The following is a 26,448-nucleotide window of genomic DNA, read 5'->3' as shown; positions in this document are numbered from 1 at the left end:
AAACATGCCTCTGAGTCTAGCTTCACAGCTGCTGTGGACAACTCCTCAGATATTGTAAAAAGCATCTAAGTCCCTAATAAAGACCAGCACATTCCACAGGTGTGTGTTCTCCATAAAAGGGTAAACCACCAGCATTTGATGACAGGGTGACTGGCTAAGCAGGACTCTTACACAACCACTGCTGTTAAGTTCCTGGCGATTTGCACAAAAATGAAACAACATATGCCAGATGAGATTGCTTATCTCTTCCAGAAATCAGTCTGTGAACAAGCAGCCACCTGGCAGCTGCTGGAATGAAAAAGAGACAGATAGACCTTTAACTGAGCTGGTTCAGATCCTCCCGCTTTCTAGTCGCCATCTTTCATCTACAGTCATACAAAATTGTGTGTGTGTGTCATTCTGGGAGTGGCCAGATGAATGATGTCTCCATCCATACTTCAAGGCACTTGGTTTCACAGGCTAAATATCCGAAGAGTGGGAAGCGGGTGGTGCTGTGGTCTAAACCACGGAGTCTCTTGGGCTTGCCGATTAGAAGGTTGGCGGTTCGAATCCCCACGACGAGGTGAGCTCCTGTTGCTCTGTCCCAGACCCTGCCAACCTAGCAGTTTGAAAGCACACCAGTGCAAGTAGATAAAAAGGGACCGCTGCAGCGGAAAGGTAAGTGGCTTTTCCATGTGTTCTGGTTTCCTTCATGGTGTTCCATTGCACTAGAAGCAGTTTAGTCATGCTGGCCACATGACCTGGAAAGCTGTCTACGGACAAATGCCAGCTCCCTCAGCCTGAAAGCGAGATGAGTGCTGCAACCTCATAGTCGCCTTTGGCTGGACTTAACCATCCAGGGGTCCTTTACCTTTTTTTATCCTAAGAGTATAATTCCATCAATTAAAAAAATAAAAATAAACTCCAAATAAAACATATCTTTCTTTAGAGCTGGCCATAGTTATTGTCCTGAAATCCAGTAACCAAATACTGCTTTATTTTGGTTAAATCCCACTCAATCTAGTCACTGCAACTTCACCACTGCACAACCCCATGACTCTAGCATGATAATCCAGTCAGAATTAAGTGGCTTAACAGCACAATCCTGAACATATGTGCTCATGAAGAAATCTCATTTACTTTAATGGGATTAAGAACATAAGAAGAGCCAGTAGCATCAGGCCAGTGATCCATTTAGTTCAGCACCCTGTTCTCTCAGTATTCAACTAGACACCTATGGGAAACCTGCAAGCAGAATTTGAGTACAACAGCACTCGCCCTTCCTGTGGTTTCCATCTACAGTTGTACCTTGGAAGCCGAACAGAATCTGTTCGGAAACCAAAGCGTAGCTTCTGATTGGCTGCAGGAAGCTTCTGCAGCCAACTGGAAGCTGCGGATGCCCCATCAGATGTTCAGCTTCCAAAAATAGTTTGCAAACCGAAACAGTCACTTCCGATAGACCCGATAACATCATGAACACAAGTTGCGATGAATGTGCAATAAAAAAATACCTCTGTGGGGGGCAAGCATCCCACACTGCCTTTAGCAGACTTTCCATCTTTTCATCGATTAACAAAGTAGAATTATTATTTATTAAATGTATATGGCCACCCATCAATAAATACTTATTTACGAAAATAAGTACAGACCACAATGTTTAAAATACAAATAATTAAAACCCACAAAAATGTAAAAACACATCACAACACTTTCTCCTGAGTGGAATAAAACAATTTGCAGCTCACATTAAAAACCACACTGAAACAGTAAGAGCCCACCATTTACTTAAAAGGCCTGGCTGAATCAAAAGGTCCTCACCCCTGGCCTTCATGGCTCCTTCTCCTGCCAGCCCTTTGCGATGCTTCAACGCTGGTCTAAAATGCTGTGTTACGCGAAAGCCTCTTGGGACTGGCCAAGCATTCCTCTCAATTTTGTTAGGCAAGCAGCTGGGAAAGGGCTACAGCTCAGTGGCAGAGGGCTGGGAGAGTGACCCCATCTGAAATTCTGGAGAGCTGCTGCCAGTCAGTGTAGACCGTCCTGAGCTAGATAGACCAATGGTCTCTAAATAGAAGGCAGCTTCCTACATTCCTAGGCCATGCTTGGCAATGGCTACTGCGACTTAACTCAAGATGAAGCTCTGATATTTTGGCAACTGAACCTAAGTGTTCCCAAGTGCAGCTTCAGCCAGTTGTTTCCTTTTTTCTCTTCCCCACTGTCCTCAGCTGGTGAGAATCAATCTCTTTATACGAGCTGGATCTCATGTAACTCCTCAGCTGCCTTTTTCCCAGAGGGCCAATATTAAACTGGTTTCCCTTAACCTTTTCTCTGGGGGCTTAGCTCTCTAAACACCCTTTATGATTTTCCTTGCTGTCCTCTGACCTCTTTCATCTCTTCTCATTTTTGAACAACAGTGCTAAAAAATGAAGGCTTCCAACTGTGTCCTTCCTTCCTCGGGAGTGAAACAATCTAGCTGCGCACGTGACTTCCCTGTGAATACAGCCCAATGGGGTGCCTGAGGCTTTTGGGAGTGCATCACATTGTGGGCTCTTCAATTTGTCATCCCTTCCCATCTCTACAGGCTGGCTGCCTCACTAGTGCATCCTATTTTATACATGTGCTGCTTATGGTTATTTCTCCTCACATAAATCATGTTGCGCATGTTCTTGCTGAAGTTGATCTAATTGATCTCAGTCCCTGTCTCTAATTTATCAAACACTGTTAGCATTTGAGTCCCATCTAAGCACCCCCTCCCTTGTGTTTCCATGTACTGATGCCTTTACTCTCATTATAACCATCACAGTTTTCATCACTGGGCACCATATTAATCATCTGTACTACTGCCTTTTTCTTCATATTGCCAGTCATTACATGCCCTCATTCTAAATCAAGGCACCTAGTTCAATAGAGCCCCAAGCACATATATTTTTCATCAGAGCATGCATCCTCTCTTGGCAGTGCACTGGTAGAGCTGTCCAGTGGTTACCTGGCATGAGAGGGAAATGTAATTCAGAGGCATAAATAAACTGCCAGATGACCTGTAAGCTGGAAAGGTATATAAACAGGCAAGATGAACTATTGCCACTGCAATCTCCTCCACTAGGTGTTGTTCTATGGAATTGAGTTCCTCCACCTGATAGCAGACTACTTGGGGACCAGATATAATTCCTCCTCTTTTTAGAGGTAAGTGCTGTTGCTTATGTAACCAAAATAGCACCATCCAGAGGGAGGGGGAACTGAATTGAGTGATCAGAACAAAAGCACTCCATGTGGCAACTTTTTGTTGTGGGTTCCACTTGTAATTATTGTTATTTTTCCTTCATTTGTTTTCTCAAGTCATATGAGGATATTGTTAGATATGATGATCAATTGATGAACTTGGTTGCAAGCTTTCTTCATCCTGCCAGACAGGATGGGGGATAAAAATAATAAATACAGATCAATATATGAAGCTGCTGTGGGTTTTGTGATGTACAAGGCCTTGTAAAGTGTAGGGTGGGTTCCCAGACTGACTCATGCTGTGTCTACAGCATATATTGAAAGCACACTTGCAAATACATTATTTTCCTTAAAAAGAATTCAGGGCATTGTAGTTTATACTTCACAAGTTTTCAATTCCCAACAGCCCTGAAAAAACTACAGTTTCCAGAATTCTTTGAAGGGGAGAAATGTGCTCTGAATGTGCTTTAAAGTATAATTTGTACTCAGTCTTTGAGCACAAAGAAGGAGAAAACAGGCATTGCTGAAAGTGATGACAAGGATTATGTGAACTGTGTTGTGTACAATTATGTAAGCTGAGACATGGTGAAACAATCATGCGACAGCTGCATCATACATTGAGCTCTTCACCGATCCACTAAACCTACATTCTCAACACCTCAATGTGGTTGTGGGAATTATCACTTCTTATGAGGTGAAAGGAGGACTAGGGCAGATACTGGCTATTCCAGATTTCTGATATGGGTCAAAGAGGACCAGGAAGAGAAGATTTCTGCCAAATACCCATATCAAATGTACCTTATTTGAATAAGCAAACTGGTTGTACTCAGTGATGATAAACAGAGTTGGGGAGTGCTCAGTTTGACAATCCAGTCTGCTAGGCAGCAAAGCCTAGGCTGTGTTCACACTTCCTTATACTGTATTGTGTGCTCACTGCCTTTCCAAACCTGGGGTTTTGATCTAAAATGTATATGTATCCTTTATTTTGTTGTTAAAATACTACCATTTGATGCATTGTTTCTTAAACCAGCTTCACACCGACTGGATCTTAAGCCAATCCTAATTTGTCCTCTGCTGTTATTGCCTTACCTTTTTATGGGACCTTTTTATGAGAGTCTGTGAGAGAGGGGCTACTGGTTGAGCATTGTGCTGTAGCCTAGGAACCATCTAAGTGGCACTGTCTCATTGCCATCTGTGCAGCATTGGCTGTCAAATCTTTATTGCAAGAGGATTTCATGGGGCCTAGCCAGCCAGGCTTCCTTCTGGTTGCCAGTTTTTACACTGGCTCCTCCTGGCCTGCGAACATTAAGCAGATGTCCATCAACTGACACCCACGCCAGGTAAAGCGTCATTGAATATTTTTTTGCATCTGAAGCTACAGTTAAAAGCACAGCAAGTAAGGTCAGAAAAAGTGGCAACTTTACTTGGAGGAGATTGTTTACAGTGGTGCCTCGCAAGACGAAATTAATCTGTTCCGCGATTCTCTTCGTCTAGCGGTTTTTTCGTCTTGCGAAGCAAGCCCATTGACAGCTTAGCGGATTAGCGCTATTAGCGGTCTAGCGGCTTTTAGCGGTCAGCTAAAATCCGTGACCAGAGGAAAGAGGCGGTGGAAGAGGACTGGAAAAAATTTAAAGTATATCTTAAAAACTGCTGCAAAATTGAGGACTGTTAAGATGTTAAGGGGTGAGAAACAGAGAATTACAGCTGTAAATAATAATTTTATGGAAACTTAAAGAGAACCAATAGAAAAATTGATTAAAGGGTTGCTAAAAAATCTTTTGGAATAAGGATGCAGTGAAAAGGAGGTATGGGGAAGTCATGTTTTATGTTTATTTGTTTTTTCTGTGTTGTGTTTGTTTTCTTTTTTCTTGTTTATTGTTGTGAAAACTAATAAAAATTATTTTTTTTAAAAAAAGAGAAGCGGCTTATCAGCAGATCAGCTGTTAAGCGGCTTAGCAGCTTAGGAACAGGGCGAAAAAAGCGGAAAAAAACCCGCGGGAACTCGCAAGATTTTTTCGTCTTGCGAAGCAACCCCATAGAGAAATTCGTTTAGCGAAGCGCCTCCAAAACGGAAAACCCTTTCGTCTAGCGGGTTTTCCGTCTTGCGAGGCGTTCGTCTTGCAGGGCACCACTGTATTTCTTAATACATTTCTAAACCATCTTTTGTCCAAGGAACTCAAGGTGGCATACACAGTTCTCTTCCCCTTGGCTTTTTCTCCTCACAACAACCCTGTGAGGTAGGTTAGGCTGGGAGATTGTGACTGGTTCGGGATCACCCAGTCAGTTTTGCAGCTGAGTAGGGATTTGAACTGTGGTCTCACAGGTACTGGTCCATCATTCTAAACAATACCACATTGGCTTTTTTGACTCGTGGACATTAGTGGATGGGGTGAAAGGGTGCTACTGTTCACCTGACCTCCAGTAGCTTTTGTCGCTGTTTTGTCACCCTTTATCTGCCTCTTTAATTCCCTTTTCCATTGTGGCTCCTAGTCCAGTATTCATGTTAATTATCACTTTATGATTCTAGTTGGGCTCCTTCTGTTATTTTAATAACATTTGCTGCCTGGGAGGAGGAGAAATAATGAGCTGTTGGGGGTGGGAAGAGAGAGAAAGAGAGAAAAAGAGAGAGAGAGCGCACTGAGTGGAACCCTGCACATCATGCCCTAGAGCACTCCTGCTACTTAGAAATACTCCACTCCACCCTGGCTGAGCAGAGCATCCAAGGAGCAGAGCGGCTCCAGGGCTTTTTTTCCACCTGGGCTGTCTGGGAAATGGGGGAGGCAGCGTGATGGTTTCATGACAGGAATGCTGAAACCTCCCCTCCTCTCCATTCCAGTCAGGTTTGGCTTCCCAGGTGTTAGCTCAATTGTTGCTTTGCCTGAACAGCAACACAATGAAACCTGAAGAAACGCACAGAAAAACCCAATTAAAGCCCTGTCCTTGGGAGTGTGTTTCATTCCCCTCTGACAGGAACAAAAGGGGAATAATTCTCGACACCTCCCCGAACGAGGGAGTTTAGGGAAAATGAAATATCAATCAAGGCAAAATAATAAGGCCTTTAATTAGAACCTCTTTCAGTGCTACTTGTTGCTCCTATTTCTAATTAGTAAAAAGTCTTACCTCAGGAGTGGGGAATCTTAGGCCCGCCAGTGTTGCTGAACTACAACTCATCACCCTAGGCCATTGGCAATGCTTGCTGGGGCTGATGGGAGCTGTAGTTCAGTCACATCTGGAGAGCCACAGGTTCCCTACACCTGCCTTGCACTTTCTTTCCAAGCAGCCCATTACAGTTCTATTTTGCCTCTCTTTTCCAGCTTCCCTCTCTCTGCTTCTTCCGGGCCATTCACTTCTCACTTCCAAGTTGAGACAGAATCCTCATGAGCAGAATGCCGCAGCCTCAGTTACCCACATCTACCCTTCTCAATTTGGCCAGTGATCAAATTACAGAGGGGGGCAGAGGGGGCTGGGTCCCATTCTCTGTTGTGAAGGCTCATTCACAACCATTTTAAAAGGCTAACGGGGAGTGGGGAGGCATGATCTGGATAAAAACTGGAAGGAATCAAGGAGTACAGGGTATGAATGGTTTTAGGAGCTCCCCTATTCCCCACCCCCCATAATTTGAGTCCTAATTGAGATTGCCCTAGGAGCTACTGTTGTACTGTTCTTTGGGGGTTCTCTAAGGCATACGGTAACCTCTTGTCAATGAGCAGCTGGGAGAATGCTTGAATGCCTTTAAGAGACCCAGCAGTCTATGAAAATGCCAATCAAAATATTTGGGGTGGGAGACCTAGCAACATGGTAGTGGGAATCATAAAGGCCATTCCCATTGAATTGAAGGTGCTAGTTTATAGGAAAGACCCTGGTTTCATGTGGCTGAGTCATTTAAAAATTCAGTCTCATGGGAGCTGCTTATGGAGAAGTGGCTCCCACACAGCTTCTAAAGGGCATTTCTGTTGCACAAGCTGGCAGAGGCGGAGCTAGCTGCTCTGGCACCCGGAGCGGCGCACATGCTGTGCACACAGGGGCAGGCCAAGCTGCCCACGGGGGAGGCTCTGCGAGTGTGGTGCTGCCTGTGGTGAGTGTCCTATGGGGGCGGGGGGCGATGTCACCCCCCCCAGGGATGACACCCAGGGCGGACCGCATCCCCCACACCCCCTTCCTCCGCCAGTGCAGGCTGGTGCCATACTGAACCATCTTGGGTTCTCATTTACTAAAGGTCTTGTTTCTGATATGGCGGCCCTTGATCCTTGTACACATACAAGAATTATAGCACATTATGGAACCACAGAAAGGTAGACTACAGGGAAGGAAGAGCAGCTCAGTTGATTCCCTTGACAAGTTTCCAGACTGACAGAATGCAACTAGCCTTGAAATCATAGTAATACTTGATTACATGACATTACAGGCAGCTGTGAAGTGGGATTTTCTGTCATTGATTACCTAGTTCCAGTGGCGTAGCGTGGGGGGTGCAGGGGGGGCCGGCCGCACCGGGCGCAACATCTGGGGGTTAGGGTAGGGGGCGCAAATCCACGGGTTAGGGGGCGCAAATTACTTGCCTTGCCCCGGGTGCTGACAACCCACGCTACGCCACTGCCTAGTTCCAAAGCACAAGAGGGTTTATTACAGTTACCGTATTTTTCGCCCTATAGGACGCACTTTTTCCCCTCCAAAAATGAAGGGAAAATCTGTGTGCGTCCTATGGGGCGAATGCAGGCTTTTGCTGAAGCTTGGAGAGGGAGAGGGGTCGGTGCGCACCGACCCCTCTCGCTCTCCAGGCTTCAGGAAGCTATCAGCAAGCCTGGGGAGCCCATGGGAGTTCCCGTAGGGCTCCCTAGGCTGCGGATAGCAGCCTGCTGCATGGAGCGCGGGGAGCGCTGAAGCAGAGTGCCCCGCGCTTCGGGCAAACATCGGGCAGCCCCACAAGCTCAGGAGACAGCGGGGAGGTGCAGCGGCGCCATCCCGCTGTTCCCCGACCTGGTTTGGGGGGGGGAGTAAAGGGGGGGAAATCCTTTATTTCCCCCCCCCAAAAAACTAGGTGTGTCCTATGGGCCGGTGCATCCTATGGGACGGAAAATACGGTACTGTCTGGACCAGTCCATACACACAGCAGAATCATGCTGTAGGTGGATGGGTTGTATGTTTGAATGCTCAAATACCCCATCCAGTGAACACAGGAAAACAGCATGTCAGGGAGAAGGTTAGGCAAAAATCTTATCCCTGATGTGCGATTTTTCTACATGCAAACAGTTATTTAATAAGAGAATATAGCTGCCCATCTGCTTGTCCTGAAGAGAGAACACACATACCTCGCTGTAAATTATAATCTCTATCATTTATACCCACCCATCCACACCCAAGCTTTACATCTTGGTTCTGCTTCTTGTTTAAACAGGTCTATGATGTGCTTAACTGCTATCTTCTATTGACTCGCATTGAAAACATTGAAAACATTAATGGCCGCCACTGCCTTGGCAGCAGGCACATCATTTCTGCTCCTGCATTGCCTCGCTGTTCTTTTCCTATTATCTGACTGGCTGATGACCTGTCTCTCTTTTCCTTAGTTGCACAGCCCTGTTTGCACACCTTTGCTCTTAGGGCAAAATGCATCATTGTCTCTCTGGGAGCAATTTTAACTAAAAATACTTATTGCTGAGATCTTGGCTTTCCTGAAGCCAGCACCTCCTGCAGCGACATTAGCAACAGAATTAAAAGGAAACTGATGTGTAGAGTTCATACCCCCACATGGAAAGCTTATTCACACAACCATTTCTGGGGATTCTTGTCAGTTTGCAGGTGGGAGGTGGTTGCTTGTTTTGTCAGTCCAGATATTAATAGCGTGATGGTGCAGCAAGTACTATACTGTATTATCACCACAGTCACAGATCTGTAGTTAATGTGTACCACCACAAGCACTCTTAGGTCCAAGTCACTCATGCACATACATTGCTTGATTACACATTTGTTTACTTACATCGTGGTGCACTCATATGACTTCATTATCAGAGCCGTCTTTCCCATAGGACTTAGTAGTGCGTTGCACCAAGGCGCTGGCCCCTCGGGGTGCCCCAGCGAGTGGGGGAGCTGTGCGGCTTTGCTGGAGGCCTCCCCTTTCACAGCATGCCAGCCAGCTACGCCCCGCCAACCATAAAGCTGGCGGGTATGCAACTTCCCTCCCAAGCTTCTGCAGGGATCGCTCTCCTCCCGAGGAGGCTTGGGAGGGAAGCTGCGCTCTCCTCCCACGGAGGCTTGGGAGGGGTGCAACTTCACTCCCAAGCCTCTGTGAGGATCACTCTCCCGCAGCGGAATGGGGGAGAGTCCCCCCCCCAGGATGACTGGTGGTGCACAGCTACGGCCACAACACTATCTGTGGTAATTTGGGGGCGCTGGGTGGATATTTGCACCCCAGCGCCGCATCTGCTAAATATGTTCATTATGCCCATCTTCAGTCCAGAATAACCAAAAACAACAACACTTCCCTATGTATAGGCCTCCAAGAAATGGGTATGGTTCTAATAAACATCTCGGTTCTGTTCAGCTGCCTAGTTGTGGAATTACTGCAGAAAGACATCCATTTTTCTTACAAGCCCAACAGAGGACTGGAATGAGTCTGTAAAATTACATAAAAAGAAACCCAGATTAGATTTATATACTGGTACTCTACTGGAGTATAGTAGATCTGAATATATTCCTCTCAAGGAATATAAATTAACAAAAAGCTGGGGGAAATTTAGAACCAATGAGGAATTTATAAGCAGATGGCATGCAGCACTCAACAAGTGTTCCTTGGATTCAATCATTATTTATTATTGATACCTCTCATAGACTTGGACATGACAGTTGAGAGAAAAATACTGTCAATTGGCAGGGAAATACAAGGGATGCTGGACTTCAACAGGATCATAAATTATCAGACCAGGGAATTAAAAGAATTAAAGGAGTTTAGAAGGGAAGCAAATAGCAGAAAAAATTAAAACCCCAATGAGAGAGAATATGTATATATATTAAAAACAGTATACACTTGACATAGAGAAATCTGCCAGTAAAAAATATTTCATTTGCTGTCTCAGGCACTCAACATTTGGATTGGACTGACTGGGATACGTCATAGATAAAAGCAACTTGAGCTGTGTACACACTCATATTTACTCTGCATCTGGTGTGTTTCCACTGCTGGTTTGTGAACATGCCGTTAGCCTGTAGTTTCTTGAAAAATACTGCGTTTTGAGGCACACACACACACACACACACACACACCCGCATAAAAAACCCAGCTTCAATCTGATTTGAAAACATAAGCCAAACAAAGTGACTTGGAAACATTTGGAATTTAAGAGGAGCCTGAAGGATTTGAAATGCAGAAGGAAAAAAACAACAGCAACCTTGCTGCACGTTAAGCTGGCAATATGTACACAGTCAAAGATTGTCATAATAGTTCCCCTTTTATCTTTTAAATATATGGTTCAGCAGCCTCTCCCTACCTGCTAGTGTGCAAAAAGCATGTAAAGTCAATGGAAATCAATGAGATTTTAAGCTACAACCTATTCAGCAGACAACATATACACATGGAGGGGGGTGTTTTAAATAAGAATTGTTGTTTGTCACACTCTGAAACACAAACCAATATCAATGCTTAGTGGTTTTTTTCCAGTTTATAAGAATCCTTATACTGAAATACCCTCTTAGAAACACTTTGATCCTACAAAGATGCTTTTTTGATCAAAGCCGGCTTTTATTCCACTAGGCCCTGTAACTCTAGCCATCCATTATTTCTGGGAATTAATTTTGAAAGATCTTCAGAAATGGGAACAAAATCCTTCTTAGGTATGAAACAATATAAGCAATTTTGAATGAGATTTCTTACAGAATATAGCTAATTATACCAGTATAATTATTATGGGGGCTGACAAAGGCAAAGTTGTAGCAAGTATGAACAGAAAAGAATTATGTGGCAGAGGTGGAATGACAATTGTGCAATCACACAGCCTGTACCCTTTGTGTAACACCCAATAAAATACAGAAATGATAATAACAATTTATTTCCAAGCCTTCAAAACATATAAACAATACAGTACTCAATAAATACAATATTCAACAACAAAAATGCCCTGTGATTTTCACAGAAGTATCCAGTCTTGTGTCTTTTTCTTCTTCTTCTTCTTCATATAGCCCTGTAGCAATCAGAAATTTGAGTAGCTCTCAAATGAAGAAAAATGAGGCATAAAATACTATCAGTTTTGAATAAGAACTTGCCCCAAATAGCACTATCATACGGGTTACTTGTTTAGATTAATAAGAATGCTTTCCTCTTGCTAAGGACATCCATTATTCTAAAATTCTGGGCTTTTCTTTAAGTCTTTTACACCTCAAATAAATTACATTTCATGATTTTGGTGACTTCATCCAAAACTGCAGAGTTTGTATAAAATGCATGAAAATGATCTGCTAGTTATTTTTATTGCTTATATGCAGGAGCTCCCCACAACTGGATGCACTTACCCAAATCATAGAAGAGTTAGCAAAACCAACCAACCATCCCTGTTAGTCCAGCTGAAGTAACTGACCACAAATGTTTTCATTTTTCAGAACAACTTAATATGGCTGGTAAAGGAAGTGATCACGGGGAATTCCTGCTCCCCCGCCCTCCAGAAAACCACATTTATGTGGTAGACTTCAGGGACAAATTTGCAAATCTATTTCTATAAATCGACAAGATTTTTATAAAACGGCATAGGAATATGGAAGAACTGGCATTTTGATTTTTACTCTGGGTCAAATCTAGACATGCTAATATGACGTTTGAAATTACATCTTATGCCAAGGGAATTCATTTTCTAGATGTTTTAATGGAGAGACTGTAGATAGACAAATGACATCTGTGTATGGGAAACCCATGGATAAGAATATATTCCTGTGCTATGGCAGTTCTCTCGTCCTCAGGAAATAATTTTCTACAAAAACAATTTACAGTATACGTCTCAGGAAGAACTGTTCCAAATGTATCCGATATGAATTCTGAGGGGAAGATAATAATGACTAACAACTTGCTCAGCAGAGGCTAGAAGCTGGCAAATATAGAGAGGACAGCGCAAAGGAAAGCAATAAGCCTCTGTGGGGAGGGGATCACGGAGAGCGAAAGAAGGGGGTGGAATTTAATAGGTTTGTGTGTAGCCTGTGTTAATCTAGTTTTGGGGAGCATATAAATAGATACTGTCACATTTTAGGAAGCCTTCTCTTCTGTGGTAAGAGGCCCGTGCGAACCTACAGGAGAACTAATTATGAAGGCTAGTTTAGCATATTCTGATATTTCTCTCTAAATAATAGATTGCACCGACTGACTGGAACAATTCCACCCACCCACTTGGGTGCTCTCTGAGTGGTGCTTGTGTCTATTGCCAATTACCCGACGAGTGAAATCTTTCCCCAATCCCACAGGTAGTAAAATATACCGCTTTAAGCATTGCCTCCCTCCCCTTGTAGTGAACCTGTTGTCATTTATGCCATTAGGTGCCCACATAGCTAACGATACATGGGAGGAAAGAAGCAGGCCTCTCAGGATAAGGATCTGAGGAGAAGAGCACAGAACAGCACCCTGATGAGCCAGAAGAGCTTCGTCATCACTTAAAAGGTTTTTCTTTTTCTTTTATAGAAATGCAAAGGCACTGGATTGAACTTGGGTGCAGCGGAAATGTTAAATAAAGAGAGTTAGCCATAGCTATTCAGAAGAGAAGGCTGGGTTTCAAATGCTTTGTGCAGTTGTTCTGTTTCTTTTTCTTGCTTGTGGAATACTTTCCCCCTCATTTTTAGCACTAGAAACCCCACAAAAACCTCTGTTCTTTCTTTCCATGTGAAAAGATAGGAGACCACTAGGCCACATGCACAGTTCGGCCTAGTTCTGTCTTGCTTTTGAGGAGAAAGCGGGAGCCTTGCCTGCTTACCAAAGTGTTCACAGTAAATATAAACACATTTGTGGCATTTCTGTCCATTAGTGTTAAGTCCTTGAACTATAACATACTGGGGGGTTGGTTGGTTGGAGGTTGAAGAAAGGCACTCCAGAGAGCCTCAGGGTTGTTTTCCAGTCAGTCTCTTGAATAATCAGTGTCCGCCTGCCTTGCACATTTCCTTAATAAACCCACCCATTTCATTATTCCACTCTGCTTTCTCCATTCCCTATGAATTGCGCTCTCAGCCAATACAAGAACTGCGGAGATCTTTGTAAGAGGCACTGGCAACTGAGTGCCTAACTAACTCAGACAATCCCCTTTCTTCACACAGATTCAGCTGCTGATGGTTGCCTTCAGCTTAAAGGCTGCAATTCTGTGCACACCTGCTTCCCAACCCTATGTGCATTGCCTTAGAAGTATGTCTCATTTTGACACGGGGACAAACAGCAGAAGATGCCTTCACCCTGGTATGGTTCCCCTTTTGTAACATACACAGCCCAACATGACAACGACAAGGATCCGCCAACATCATACGAATCAATCTGGCTAACCTGATCCAAAAACACACACACAAAACCAAATTTCACTACAGCCAATCAAAGACAACCAACCACACCCTAGGCCACCCCCAACCTCTCTCACCACCAAAGAAATAAAACAAGTGAATAGTAAGAGAACCCACACAAATGACGCTGACACAAAACCCCACGCATACACTAAGTAGAAGAATAGCAGCATTGCCACCCGACTCCACCCCACTCACCATTTCCCCTCCACCGCTTTCCCCCTTTTCTTTCTAACCTAACACTGTATGTAACACTAATGTATCACAACAAATGAAATTGATCTGTAGAAAAAGCAAATTGAAAAAAGAGACAATGCACATTTTTTTGTAAACTAAGAAATATTTAATAAAACAAAAATTAAAGGAGTATGTTTCACTGAGTTAAACAGGTCTTACTCTCCAGGAAGTGTGCATTGCTTTGCAGCTTTGTTTTCGGAAGACCTGTTATTTCAGAGGGACTTACTCCTGGGTAAACTTGCACATGATCCAGCTGTAATTTATACTACCTGAGGAACTGGTTCACTTTTCCTCTCAGTCTGCAGCTGCTGTTAAATTTATTTAGTCAGTTCCAAATACTGGATTTCATAGATCCATTAATTTCCCTTCCCAGTAGCTTAGACTTTGTCTGAAATGGATGCAAATGTTGACATTATAGAGAATTCAATAGCAGTCCAATAAAGGGAGAAAACATGGTGCTAGTGCAAAGGCCAAGGTTTTCTAAGGCAGTGTAGTAAAACAAAAGAACTTCAGCTGATCGCTTGGATAACATAGCTAAGTAGAACAACTGGAGTGGGTTCTTTCAAACCCAAGGACTGAAACCACCATTACACTATCTTTGTTCAGGCATTTGGTGAACCTATGAATGGTGGTGATTGACCAGGAAGGAGATATTGGGGTTGTGATGGATAGGTGGTTGAAAATGTTGACCCGGTGCACGGCTGCAGTGAAAAGGGAAAAATCCATATTAGGGATCATTAGGAAAAGGATTAAATATAAAACTGCTAATATCATAATGTCACTGTATAAATCTATAGTGTAGAGCTGGAAAAGGTTCAGAAGAGGGAAAAGAAAATGATAATGAGGTTGGAGGAATTCCCCTACGAAGAAAGGTTTCAACACTTGGGGCTTTTGGTTTTGGGAAAAAGGTGAGTGAGGAACAGCAGGATGGAGGTGTATAAGACTATGCATAATTAAGAGAAAAATGAGTATGAGAGAGGCTTTTCTCCTTTTCTCATAATAGAATCTGCGGCCATCCAAAAAAGTTAATTTTTGGAAGATTTAGGATAGACAAGAGCATAGCACATAGTTAAACTATGGAATTTGCTATCATAAGATGTAGTGATGTTCTTGCTTTTTGTCTTGCTTGGTTTCACAATTTGCTTCTTCACTTTGATTTGGGCTGGGTTGTTTCCATTTTTGCTATGGAAACATATGTTTGGTTTGCCACTAGATGCAGCAGATGCTGCACCAGATGGACCTTTGGCCTCATCTAGCAGGGATCTTCTTGTGTTCCAAAAGGAAGAATTATAAGTTGGGTCACACCTGTTGACTCTGCCTCTGCTTTCCCTGTGTTTTAGGATCCTGTGTTCATAGAGCCTTTCCCATACATCTGGGGGTAGGTGGGCTTCTGTAAGCATGACTTGGTGCTCTCAAAAGTGGAAGTCACTGAACAGAACATTCAGGATACTGTGCACTTTTGGGTGCAAGACGCCAGTGGCCAATGAGGACACTGATTTGCACCTTGAGGAATAATACTCTTGATTATGTTGTGGTGCAGGGTCCCCATCTAAATAGGTTTTAAGTAGAGGGACACACATCAGATAGTGTATTGGGAAGATTTCTGGAGAGCATACTCAAGGCTGGTGTCCCTGTGCTGAAAAAGGTCAACTTTCTGTGTCGAGGCAACTCAAATTCTGCATCAATAAAAACCTAATGTCTGTGATTACCGTAGTAATGTAAGGATTTCAAAAGGGGCAGAGGATCTTGGGTTCATTGCCTGGCACCTTCAGTTAAAAGGGTCATGCAGCAGGTGATGTGCAAGAAGACCTCCACCTGAGACCCCACAGAGCTATGGGCAGAATAGACAATGTCTGGCTAAATTGACAAACATGAAGCCTGGCATAAGGCAACTTCCTATGTTTTAATTTAGTCATCATCGTCATCATCAACAACAACAGTTCTGCTTCAGCTGGTTACGGGGAAGTGGCCCTTGGCCACTGTTGATGTTATTCAGCAGCCCTTGCATGCTTTCTGAGATTTTACTAGGCATTACCACTTTCTTGTTTATCTTTGCAGACAAGAGGACTAAAATAAACTAGTGTTTTCCTTCTTCAGTGAAAGCTGAGGCTCTTGGGAAGTTGATTTTATGCTTGATACCACATCTTGTGCTTTTCCTGCACCTGCACATAATCACAGCATACCCAGAGTCAAGTACACTCACCATGTTCTGCTGAAAATCCCACACATTTTATTATGTAAACAGAGGGGCATTGGCCAAGTTCCTAGAGGTAAGAAATTTACAGTACCGAGAACCAAACAAATAGGAAAAGCAAGATAGCTATTCTGTCTATACAATGGCACATTTTAATGGTGACACGGATGGGTGGGTGTGGCAGCGTGATGCAGTGTGCAGTTGTGTTTGGTATGCTAGTTGTTATGAGCTCCCTGCATGTAATAAGGCAAGTGGATTTCAGCCTCATCCGCTTCTGAACCTGGTTGTGGCCAGGATAAAGCAAAAGATATGTAACATCTTGTCATGTCTGTCCTGAGCCTTGGAGCCCCCCATAAGCAGGTAAAGCAGTTAATACATGCTGGAAGAGAAGAGATTTCTCAGGCAAGCCCCACCCACCAAACCCTCTGTAATTATTTAATCTCACCCTGTGGAAACCTTTTTTATTTTTTAAATTGAACTGTCAATATGCGTTGATGCGGTATCTGTTCTCTTGAGTACCCAGCTCTGAGAGATATAAAAGAAAGGCTTGCACAGTTGATTGGCTGAAGCTGAAAAGCAACAAGTGACTGCAGTTATGCAATGCAAGGTTAACAGCCCTGTTGTCATACAGATCAAAATTAAGAAAGGAAGAAAAGGGGAGCCCATTGTTGCATGGATCATGTTAGGAACTGGGAGAAATAAGCAGGAAAAAACGGTGTTTCTCATGCATGAATGCCATTATGGTGTGCTTGGTATTTCAGAGACCTGGTGGGATCTAACACATGACTGGTAAACCTATTATTAGTATTAGTATTAGTATTAGTATTAGTATTAGTATTAGTATTAGTATTAGTATTTATATACCGCCCTATACCTGGAGATCTCAGGGCGGTTCACAGAATAAAATCAAAATATAAAACCACAAAATACATAATCAAAATAAAAACAACAACCCAATAACCCCCCCCAAAAAACCCCCACATTTTAAAAGGGCATAGGGTGTCAATCAAATCAACTAAAGGCCTGGTTAAAAAGGAACATTTTTGTCTGGCACCTAAAGGTGTACTGTATAATGAAGGCACCAGGAGCACAGAGCTGTCCATAGAAGGAGTGTCTATCAGCTTGTTGGATCTCTTAAATGTCCAAGGCCAGGGAAATGCATGCAGCAGTAACTATAGGATGGGTTCAATGGGCATAAAGATTCTGGAAAGATTTGTGTTCCCGTGGTGCTGGAGCAATTGAAGGCTCCATGGAATAGCTTCTCATGCCATGCGTAGTGATTGCCCTTAGCCTTTAAGTGTAGATGAACTGAGAACTACCCATTCCACTGAGCTAAGGAAAATGATTAGGCCTGGCCTTAACCACAGGACTGCCCCTTCCCCCGCACTCTAGACTTGATCAGGGACACGGGTGGCGCTGTGGTCTAAACAACTTGGGCTTGCCAATCGGAAGGTCGGCAGCTTTAATCCCCGCAACAGAATGAGCTCCTGTTTCTCTGTCCCAGCTCCTGTCAACTTAGCAGTTTGAAAGCACGCCAGTGCAAGTAGATAAATAGGTATTGCTGTGGCAGGAAGGTAAATGGCATTTCCGTGTGCTCTGGTTTCTGTCACGGTGTTCCGTTACACCAGAAGCGGTTTAGTCATGCTAGCCACGTGACCCGGAAAGCTGCCTGAGGACAAACGCTGGCTCCCCCAGCCTGAAAGCGAGATGAGCGCTGCAACCCCATAGTAGCCTTTGACTGGACTTAACTATCCAGGGGTCCTTTACCTTTGCCTTAGTCTTGATCATAGGATCACAGTGCTTTAACTAAGTGGCCGAGCAGCTTGAGAGCCGCATGTTAAAAGTATATTCTATGGAAGGCAGAGTGATTTATTCCATTAGCAAGTCTTCAGGGACCTGTTCAAATGTACTTCACTGACTGGGCATCTGTTTTCCTACCTGCAATATGTGGCTTAAGATGTGCTGCTTTAAAAAATATCACAAGGCATGTCCAGAATAGAGAATAGGAGATTAAGAGACCGTGCAACAGTAGTTTACCTCAACAGCTTCTGCAAATAAAAAAAGAATTATTTACCAGAGCCACTTTTCATCACTTCTTTGTTTCACTGTGTTGAATTGCTTTACAATCTGTGTCTCACATACCCTCACAACAATTAAGGAGAGGAATGCAGTGCAAACCCAACTGTCACTTCAACAATGCCCAGTCTCCCTAGTTTCTCCATTACCTCCTGGTGGATAAGTCACATCCTTCCCACCTAGTTCCCAATACAGGTGCTGAGGAAAGGCAGCTGCCTCACACGTGGCAGTCACTACCTTTTTGTATTTGCCTCTTTACTAGAAGTCATCCGATAGCCCCTGGCCATTTTCCTGGCTCCCTGCGCACTGGCTGGGAGAGGCTGCATTGAGAGACAGGGGGCCATGATTGGCTGCTGCTTTGGACCCAAGTTGCCGAAGCTATGAGGCAAGCCAATGAGAGACACTCCTGGGATGTGATGTTCTGCACCCCCACCACTGAAGGCTTCAGGTGCAAATATGTATAAAATAAACCATATTTCTTAAAGGCACTCATCTCTGCTGTGCCTCATTTGTGTTTCTTTGAACACAAACCTGGTTAAGTGCCAAGACCCCGGAAATCTCTTGCTACCTCCTGGCAGAGATTGGGGTGGCCTGTAACGCTACATTTTCCTCCTCTGTGATATCTACTTCCTACAACTCCGTTCATATCTTTTTTGCTTCATCAGATCAGATTGCTAGTAGTTCTCTGTATGTCTATAAATATTCCCACCACTCGTTTGCAACTTGAAAGAGGATAAGCAAACATTTGAAGGCATATTTGAAACTTAAATGCACATGGGATGCATGCTATTATTCTCCATTCCTGGTGTCCTTTTTCTAGAGTCAGATCCCACAAGCCATTATTCATGTCAGAAAAAGGCTTACAGGATCAAACCTTTGCATTGTAAGGCAGGTTATTTTTGGATCAAGAGCTTACCTTAGGAGATTTAAGTTCACAGACTCTGTTGCCGGGGACATTAAAAACTTGGAAGAGTCACCATATGGGTTTACTGACTTTACACTGGCCAGCCTTGATCTTCTCTTTGTGCTTCATCCAAAGATCATTAAAGTCAATGGGGTTTTTCCATAGATTTCAAATAGATTTCAATCTAATCCCAAGCCTCCCCCCACCCCAACCAGAGCTTTAGTGCTTTGGCAGGCGTGGGGTGGGGGGCAGCTTGCCACTAAAGGCTTGTACAAAGCACTGTCCCTTTGTACCCCAACAATGCCAAGGTAAAGGCAATGCTTTGTCAGTCACCACTCTTGCTTTGCCTTTTTCCCAGAAGGGGCTGTCATTTGAATCTCTTGGTCCTGAGAGGTTTGCTTATTCAAAGACATGAGCGATTTGCTGTTGTTTTCCGATTCCTGTATGATTTACAGAACATGGATTATTGTGGGCGTGTGGGAGGGGAGAGGCTTCAGTATGCTACTCGTCTCATCAGACATTTGCAGCCTGCATGTGTTTTGCTCCCCCACCCCCTGCTTTCCAGATCGAAAGACAGCCAGCTTTGGCAGAACAAATGCACGATTAGCGCCCATGTTGGCAAATTAAGAGAAGCAGTTTGTGCAGACGGGGGAGGTAAATTATGAACAGCAATGATGGGATGGGAGGCAAACATGAAGACAATGCCCCTATAAGAGTGAAATGGACAGCACTGAGTAGGAAGAGGGAAAGTGTAAGGATTATGATATAGCCCAAGGCCTAGCCAGATTCTCCAGTCAGCCATTGGATTGATCTTTTGACTCTTCCCTTCCAACCATCACTGCCCTATGCCTGAGGGTGGCCATGGGATACATAAAGCTCCCACAAAATGGTTTTGGTGGCCTCCTCTAAATATGTAATGTCCACTTCAGCAGCACTGGTTTCATGTGGCCCCCAGAGTGTTGACCGTGGGCCCAAGTGTCCCCTGGCGCTGAAGGGATTAGCACTACACCTTTTTTTCCTGCTCTTGGTAGTACTAGTATCCAACTTTTAGAACCTTGTATTTTTTTAGCACCCTCTCCATGCACAGGTCGTGACTAGGAGAGGAGCACAGGTGTGTTCTCTGGAAGAAAAAGGCCACTTTCTCATCATGCATTTAAAGTCATGACTTGCCCCAAAGAGTTCTGAGAGCTGTAGTTCGTGGGACTTCCGGGTTAGCGCCTCTGGCAATGGCGGAATTCTTCTGATCGGGAGGAATTGCTCCGTGGAATTCAGGGTCTGGCCGCCACGGCGAAGGCGGAGACCCACTAAAAATCGCAGGTGGGAGAAGCCTGTGAACATGGGATTCGGCTGGCACCTTTTGCGCCTCCCCTACTCGCGGGGAGACCCGGTTTCGGGGATCCGGAGTGATGTGGGGTGAGTGGCACGGTGCTTCGAATTGACTGCTTCTTTCACGGAGTGAAGCCGCATTGCTGTTGCCGGAGAGCGCTGGCTTTTTCCTGTGGACAATTTGATTTTAAACAACTACCCGTGAGTAGAACGGAAAATTGGATTTTTAAACGTCTTAATTTGGCACCGAAATGGGGAGGTTTCAAACAGGAAGTCCGCCTTCCCCTTTTGTAAATAGATTGAAGCAAAGAATTTGCAAGCTAAAGTCTTGGAAAGTCCTATGTAAAGGATTAAACTTCCATCGGCTAAAATCATTAAACCCCCCTTGGAGGCAGGAGAAGAGGGAAGAGGGGGGAAATTTTGGATCACGTAAGCCTGCAGGAGAGAGTGAAGAAAGCTGGATCACCACTGCTCTGAACCTGGAAACGGACTGCTAGTAAGACTGACATTTTTGGGAAAGTTCATTGACTGTGACAGTTAGTTAAATAAGAGAAATACATTGTTTCCATTGTCTCCTTCTGCGTTTAAAAAGGAGTAAACGTAGCTGAAAATTGAAATTAATTTTACTGCTTGAACTGTGCTTAAAAGGATTGATACAAACAGAAATTATTTCCCTCTAGAGGGAGCCTTTGAAATTGTTACAAGAGTTGAGCTGGTGGAATCTCCAGCTGCAAGAGAAAACCGTGAGATTGACCTTGGATCGCTTGAGAATGTCGACAGAAGAAGCCTTAGTGATTGCACTATGCAAGATAAGTGAGTCATTGGAACAGCTCCACAAGAAGACGGATGTGATGAATATTAAAATTGATATTTTGGGACAAAAAGCGACTAATTTGGGACAAAAAGTGAACATCTACACAGAAATTATTCAGGAACCGATACAGGAATCTACTTTGACATGCCAAATGGTGGAGAAAGCGAGGGAGAAAGTTGTGGTTGTTGAACCTAAAGTAATACAAGTGGAAAGGGAGAGAGCCCCAGCCTTACAGAGGCAATTTGATGACTACAAGTTGTTGCCCTCTATGATTGAATTCAGAGAAAGTCAGATTGGAACCCTGCTTGGACTGGAGAAGGAAAGTTGGATAGATCACCTCATGCAGGGATTTACTGACCTTTGGGATCTGGACCTGGGTCAGGAGGAAATTGGAGTTGTGGGGAACTTCAGATTTGGAGGGATTTTGAAACACGTCCTGAAATATCTTTTGGATTTTAGTTTTAACCACGGAGATGTGGATGACATGTCGAGAAGGAATAAAAACATTGCTAGGTTGGAGCTCCCCCGAGGCCTACTCTTCAGCATTAAAGGAAGGAAATTAAGAACAAGATCAGCAGAAGACAAAGTAAAGTGTATGTATAAATACAAAGAAGACTTGCAGAAGAGACCTGAAAAAGAGTTAAGAGCCTCGGACAGAAGATCACCAGGTTGATGGACTATATGGAATTGACGGAAATGACTGGCAGAATCCGAGACCAGGGAGAAGAGACGGTGGAAGAAGATTGGAAAAAGTTTAAAGTTTATTTATAGAAATAGGGTAAAATTAATGAGTGTTAGAAAAATGTTGGAATGAAATTATATGGCCTTAGTAGAAGTGTTATAAGGAGTTAAGCATAAATAAGTATTATAGTATTAATGGAAAATAAGGTTAAAATAAGTTAAGATATTTATATGACAGAAAATAGTGAAAGATGGAAAGGAATTGCTGAAACAATTAATAGAAATGGAATACAAAAAGGGAGGTGAGAGGAAGTCGATGATAAGGCATTGAAATGGTATGATGTATGTATTTAAATTGTTTTTGTTCTGTTTTGTTTAGTTTAATGCGTTAATGTTGTGTGGTGTATTGTTTATATATTGTATTGTATTGTATTTTTTCTTTTCTTGTCTTTTTTCTTTTTTCTCCTTTTCTTTTTCTTCTTGTTTGTAAGGTTTAAAAGCAATAAATATTATTATTATTTTTTAAAAAGAGAGAGCTGTAGTTCGTAATTGGTGCTGAGAGTTGTTAGGAAGCCCCTCTTCCACTCTCAGCATGGACATAGCCAAGATTTTTGTTGAGGAGGGGGCGTGTTTGTTTATTGATTGGGGCAGGGCAGCTTCATGGCCTCCCAGAGCGACAGTTTCCAGTGACGAGGGATTGATTGCTAAACCACTCGTTAGATTTCTAAGGGAAGCACCCTTAACAAACTGCAGCTCCCAGAATTCTCAAGGGGACCCCGTGACTGTTTAAAGTGGTATCATAGTACAGTGGTGCCCCGCAAGACGAACGCCTCGCAAGACGGAAAACCCGCTAGACGAAAGGGTTTTCCGTTTTGGAGGCGCTTCGCAAAACGAATTTCCCTATGGGCTTGCTTCGCAAGACGAGAATGTCTTGCGAGTTCCTGCGGGGTTTTTTTCCCTCCCCCCCTTTTTCTAAGCTGCTTATCAGCTGATCCGCTAAGCCGATAAGCCGCTAAAAGCCGCTAAAAGCCGCTAAGCCGCTAATAGCGCTAATCCGCTAAGCCGTCAATGGGCTTTCTTCACAAGACGAGAAAACCGCTAGACGAAGAGACTCGCGGAACGGATTAATTTCGTCTTGCGAGCCACCACTGTACTTTAAATGTATGGTGTGAATGTGGCCTTTGTGTTTAGGTCAGGTGATGGCTCAGGAGCTTGCTGGAAGGCAAGACTGTCCTATGAAGCAATTTAATTCACTAATGTAAGATGTGTTGTGCAATACACCTGTGTGTTGTTTGCCACCTAGCAAGTGAGCAATGGAGGGGTTGCCTCTGGCTGCTTAAGGCTTAGTTAAAAACTAGAATTGTGATAATCCACTGTCCACACAACTTTTGCTCTGTGTGTGTGTGTATGTGTGTGTGTGTGTAACTTATCAGATTGGATCCACATGCTCATACTAGAATATTGTTTGCTAGAATGCTTCTGTGAACAGACCTTGACTTGGAGGATGTAAAGGCTTATAGAAGAGCAAGCAGTAGAGGGTTGTTAGGCTAGTGCATTTCGAGAGTAGAGGGCTTGCTGGGATGAGGCAAGCCATGCTCTGAGCTTCTTGTGTGTGAGAAAGGAAGAGGGGGGTCAGCTAGCAGAGCAAGAGGCAATGATGGCCCAAGCTAGAGAGCATGTTCACAGAAGAGGATATAGAAGTTCTGCAAAAGGCCAGCATATGCACTGCTACTTCTCCTGGCTACTCCTCCCCACAAGGTGAGGAAGAGTGGAGCCTACATTGAGATCCTAGTGCTTCCCCTTGTGAAATCTAGTGGGGCTAAAGGCGGCTCTCACATCTTGCTAGCTTCCCAAAACATTCATATTAATTTTTTCCACCTCTCTCTAGCTCTAGCTTCCCAAAACATTCATATTAATTTTTTCCACCTCTCTCTCCCACCCCCTGCAAAATAATTGCATCTTTAAATCATTGGTTGTTTTCACATTTGCAAAAGGCAGTGACTCCTGCATTGTCTGAGGTAGAAAAATCGCTGAAAGGGGCTAAAGGTGAGCCAACTTTGAAAGAGCAAGGTAGATGCCATTAGCCACCTTTTCTTTCTTTCAAGATATTTCTAAGCACTTAGTCTAACACAAAGCAGAGAAAGCCGCTGTGTTTCACAAAGGAACTAATTTGTTTTCTAGCTTATTGAAAACCAGGAAAACACGGGAGTCCATCAATGCTTCAACCAGCAAGTGATCTAGTATGTCTGGAGTGTCTGCTGCCAGAGCTGTTCCAGTTCCACAGGCCAGTAAACACCCTCAGTGACATTATTTCAATTGCTTATTTGCTTCAGTTTTGTTTTTGTTTTGCCTGGTGCATAGTGGCTAAGGACTTTAATATTTTAATAAGACTGAGTTTAGATTAAATGGGATTTTGGGGTGCTCTCCAGTCCCTGTGATTTTATATTTTAGGATTGGATTCTGCAGGGAGGGAGAGGACGTTTAAGAGGTCAAACTGCATTGGCAGGCTGAGCTGGACAGATAACCTTTTTGCTAAGAAACTGGACCTTTGCATAACTAAAGAGATGGCCAAGAAGAGGCACAGAAATAGCTAGAGGGCCTTCTGAAAGGAGGCATGTTGTTCTGCTCACTCTTCTACCATGTCTGGAGGCGATGTCACAGAGATTGCCTGAAAGGGCAGGATCTGTTGCTCATGTATAAGCCCCCCCCCCCAATCATATGCTCAGCCTATCCATAGGTGTAAATTAACTTTAGATCACAAAATGCTATCATTCTCCATTGATCTTCAATCCAAAGGAGCCAGCATGTGCTGGGACCCATGAAACATCATGGTGTTCAGAGATTGAGAAATGCATAACAATATCTAATGTGCAGTCCTACTCATTAAAACCAGTGGGAGATTCACAATGAATAAAGTGGACAGTGTGTGGCACCCTTTGATATTTATGTATTCGGTCATCAGAATATGCAACATGTGAGAAGAAGAAGAGGAAAAAGAGAATTAGTTTGAGTGTGAAGGCCAATGGAGGTTTTTATTTTCTTTCTTAACTTCATTAAAAACTTATTAAAAAGTGTAATCACAACGAAGTATATAAAAAATATTTGCAATGTAGAAAACCTCTTACATACTCATTGATTTCTACCCTTTCTTCATAAAGTCAACGGAAAGGGAAACATTCAGTTCCCAAAAGCCCTCTAAACACTGACTGTTGTCTCTTTATCAGAATCCATGTTTTAGGCAGCCATTCCTTCAATGAAGGATGGGAAGGTTCACACCAAATTTTTGCAATCAACATTTTTGCTGCGGTTAATAGACTCCTGAATACCTTTATGTTTAATTGTTTCCCTCAAGTGCCTTCTGAAAAGAATGGCCTCGTAATGCCTCGAGGGGATTCCAAAATCCCATGTTTGCTGCCTAGGGCAGATGCACAGCGGCACAGGTCTGTTTGCAGGGGAGAAGCGGCTGGCAGGCAGGCAGGTGTTGCTCTACACACATTGCCTCAGTCCACCAGTCTCCCCCTTGCAAACTCTCTTCCCTGTCTTCTCCCCCCCCCCCCATCTGAGACTGGAAACTGGAAATAAGCCTGGCTAGGAGGAAAAAAATTCTTAGGGAGCAGGATTGTGGGGATGGGAGATTTAAACACCACTCTCCTGCTAGCCACTTTCCACTTGTACATTCCCTTTTTAGCCCCACATTCACGTTAGGGGCTGCAAAGACAGGGCTAGGACTCCATGCATGCTATGTAACTTCAAAGTCCCAGATTTCTGCCATGGAAGTGGAGAGGCATTTGTTCTGAACCCAGGGCTAGCCCAATACATTTTGCTCTCTGAGGCAAACCAGATAATAGCAAAAACAAAAACTAAACACCCAGGAATCCTGCAAATTGTAGTATGTTTAGGGTTGCTGGGAACTGTAACTTCTGAGGGAATAAACCACAGTACCCAAGATTCTTTGAGGGAAAGAAGGTGCTTCGAATGTTCTTTAAAAGTATAGTGTGCAATATCCCAAGTCTCAAAAATTCACCTCATCTCTATTGCTTCTCGTTTTGGACTAGGTAACTACTGCTGGTGCTTCAACCATTCTGTTACTCACTTTCTCTTCCTGTTCCCTGATTTCCCTGTCCTTTCTTCTACCCTCGCATGGCCCAAACCCTGCCATGCGGTGATCCAAGTGGTGTCACACACTTGATCCTCCTGGTTAGATCCTGTAAATCTTCTCTACCTCAGTTTTCCCCTTGTGGACAATATCATTACCATGCTTTATATTTATAATCAACAATACGGCAATATGGGGGAGAGAAGGTGGGAGAGTAAATGATACTGTGGTAGACTTTATGGATGGTGTAGGTTGCGGACAGTCAAGAGGCCTTGTGCTTATTTGTATAGGAAGGTCTCTGTATTAGAGCTGTCAATTTGTGTTTGCACAGAATGCAGCAGACTGAGGAACTGGTCTCAACTGGGGCTACCAGGTGCTGCTGTTACCATAATAATTACTGTCTGATTAACTCTCTGATC

The 26,448-nt window shown here is 43.6% G+C and overlaps 1 long non-coding RNA gene across 1 annotated transcript in view; it reads left to right on the top strand.

The window, feature by feature from the left end:
- Window positions 1-11,118: 11,118 nt before the first annotated feature.
- Window positions 11,119-26,448, top strand: part of LOC309328106 — a 49,732-nt gene continuing 34,402 nt past the window's right edge. Inside the window, exons 1-2 of the long non-coding RNA XR_014150705.1 lie at window positions 11,119-12,820; window positions 24,115-24,217. This is a non-coding gene — a long non-coding RNA (uncharacterized lncRNA). The remainder of the gene's footprint in view (window positions 12,821-24,114; window positions 24,218-26,448) is intronic.

The sequence above is a fragment of the Podarcis erhardii genome, assembly GCF_964252035.2.
Source record: "Podarcis erhardii genome assembly, chromosome: 1".
Classification (NCBI taxonomy): Eukaryota; Metazoa; Chordata; class Lepidosauria; order Squamata; family Lacertidae; genus Podarcis; species Podarcis erhardii.
Note: the sequence above shows the minus strand (reverse complement) of the source record. Positions and strands in the feature narration are given on the sequence as shown.